The 2,665-nt window shown below is 48.1% G+C and overlaps 1 protein-coding gene across 5 annotated transcripts in view; it reads left to right on the forward strand.

Moving 5' to 3' along the window:
* The first annotated feature begins 214 nt into the window (after nucleotides 1-214).
* Nucleotides 215-2,665, forward strand: part of ppfia2 (PTPRF interacting protein alpha 2) — a 286,573-nt gene continuing 284,122 nt past the window's right edge. For 2 of the 5 annotated variants that reach the window (XM_076989762.1, XM_076989766.1), the window contains exon 1: nucleotides 216-509. The gene's annotated coding sequence lies outside the window, so the exon portion shown is untranslated. Of the gene's footprint in view, nucleotides 510-594; nucleotides 611-2,665 lie in introns of those variants that run through there. The other 3 variants (XM_076989764.1, XM_076989765.1, XM_076989763.1) reach the window with 3 other exon arrangements.

Consider the following 2,665-nt stretch of genomic DNA (forward strand, 5'->3'; position numbering starts at 1 on the left):
TATTATGGATTATATACATCTTTATACCGGGTGGCTTAATGCTTATCTGTCTGAAGTGGCCAGATTTCCGGAAACACAGAAATAATCAATAATATAAACATTTTATGAAATTAATCCTGTTGTGCATACTACGATTCGCAAAGTAAAAAAAAGCAGAAAATATTTTTTGTTGGAATTAAACACAGCTGCAACTTTAACAGGCAGGCGCCCCCCCTCCATCTGAGACGATGGTCTGTACCGCCGAGGCTTCGCCACACAACTGGTAACGTGCCATTTTATTACCGAGGAGTATACCTAGGGATGGAAATGTCACCGGCAAACAGCACGACAGACAATTTCTGAAGATGCAAGCGATGGATTTACGTTCAGGTTTTAGCGGAGTTCTGGCGTCACTGCATTTGCGCACAGATTCATCCTGCTAGAGTCATTGATGAGGCCAGCTGCGCGCGCGCTCCGCTCGCGAGACCGCGCTTGTCATTGATCCACTGAACGAGACACCGAGCGGAACCGTAAGTATGATGTGACGTTACTGTCACGGCAGCAGTCACCGGGCCTGCTCCTGTCTTCTCTGGGTTTGTCGTACGGCGCAATCCGAGGTGATTTAAACGAGGTGATTTTACTTTGAGGAGTAAAGTTGCCACAGATGTGCGCGTGATGCTGTAGTAACGGGATCTGTCAGACCTCGTGAAGGAGCGCGTGAATGAATGAGTGAATGAGTGAGTGAATGAATGAATGAGTGATTTAATGCGGGACTCGTTATAGTAATGTGTCCTTACCACAAACGGTGGATACGTGGACAAACGAACATGACACACACATACAGAGAGAGAGAGAGAGAGTGGGGGAGAGAGAGAGAGAGAATGATGTAATGCACTTCAGACAATGGCTGAGGATTCTCCCCAATTAGTGTTACGGCGGTAGAAAAGATCTGATTTAAATGATCAGAAGAAGACGGGGCAGGAGTGTCCTGGTGTGTCCGAGCTGACTGGCACAGATGGGATTAAACAGAAGATGCTCTCGCCTTCTTCGCCAGCTGTAGTGGACCCAGTTCAATTGATGGCCTGAGCGAGAGAACATGGAATACAGGGACCTAATACTACACACACACACACACACACACACACACACAGAGTTCTGGGAATATAGAACAATGCTCGTTATTTAGTATGCTAGATAAATATACTTTTTCTCTCCACACTTCTGAAAAAGGAATATAAATTGATAGAGGTTGCTGTATTATTATCTATTCTATTATGTGGTCATGTGAAAAGGGTTTTGGGCTTTGTGCAAGAATGCCTTGGCATGTACAGTGACTCAGAGACAGACACAGCAGTCACCTGAACAGTGAAACACAATCATGATATCGGCCATTAATTTGTGCTGCTGATTGAACTGTGATGTGGGTAACATGAATTGAATAATGAGGTGTGGGCAGGGGAGCTGTTTTAGATTCCCTTACAGACCTGCACTCCTATTTAGTAATGATTACAGGACATGTGGGCTGCCTGATACACAGTGGTGGAGCACACCACAGCTAAGCTGATGGTAATCGTGGTCTGCGATAGTGACGCTTCTCCAGGGTGGTGATGGTGTGGGTGTGTGTAATCCCCTTTTTCAAAATTCTCTGTATTTTGTGTTAATCACATTCTAGCTTTGGATGGTGTAATTGACATGGCTGATGGGAATGTGCAGAGAGGCATTTTGTCCAATTCAGTTTGTGTGCATGTGTGCGTGCGTGTGTGTGTGTGCACATTCATGCATTCATGTGTGCATTAGTTCCTATAGATATTTACGTGTGCATGTGTGTATGTTAATGTGAATGGATGTGCTCGTTGTTTTCTGTCTCCATCAGTGCTGCAGTCGTCTACATTAGACTGAGCCCTCTCCTGGTCCCTTTGTTTCTCATTCATCCTGTGTGAGTGAAACCTGATTCCTCCATTAGTCACCAGAAGACCTTTACCTTTACCTCTCCTGCCCAGCTGAGTGGCTGAACTGGAGATCTCACACTTGGCCTCCTTCCTGTTTTTGGCCATGAACTCGCCTGTCTACAATTTTAGTTCATTTGCGCTGTGCCAAGCGTTTCCCACTGTGTCCTTGAACTTGGCAGTGAACCTCAAACCTCTCTGGGCGACTGGGAAGTAGCCTCCCCCCACGCCCCACCACACTTGGTTTAGTCCAGAATCAGAGTAGCCTCCCCCCACTCCCCACCACACTTGGTTTAGTCCAGAATCAGAGTAGCCTCCCCCCACGCCCCACCACACGTGGTTTAGTCCAGAATCAGAGTAGCCTCCCCCCACGCCCCACCACACGTGGTTTAGTCCAGAATCAGAGTAGCCTCTCCCCACGCCCCACCACACGTGGTTTAGTCCAGAATCAGAGTAGCCTCCCCCCACTCCCCACCACACGTGGTTTAGTCCAGAATCAGAGTAGCCTCCCCCCACTCCCCACCACACTTGGTTTAGTCCAGAATCAGAGTAGCCTCCCCCCACTCCCCACCACACTTGGTTTAGTCCAGAATCAGAGTAGCCTCCCCCCACGCCCCACCACACGTGGTTTAGTCCAGAATCAGAGTAGCCTCCCCCCACGCCCCACCACACTTGGTTTAGTCCAGAATAAGAGTAGCCTCCCCCCACTCCCCACCACACTTGGTTTAGTCCAGAATCAG

The sequence above is a fragment of the Brachyhypopomus gauderio genome, unplaced genomic scaffold (assembly GCF_052324685.1).
Source record: "Brachyhypopomus gauderio isolate BG-103 unplaced genomic scaffold, BGAUD_0.2 sc70, whole genome shotgun sequence".
Lineage (NCBI taxonomy): Eukaryota > Metazoa > Chordata > Actinopteri > Gymnotiformes > Hypopomidae > Brachyhypopomus > Brachyhypopomus gauderio.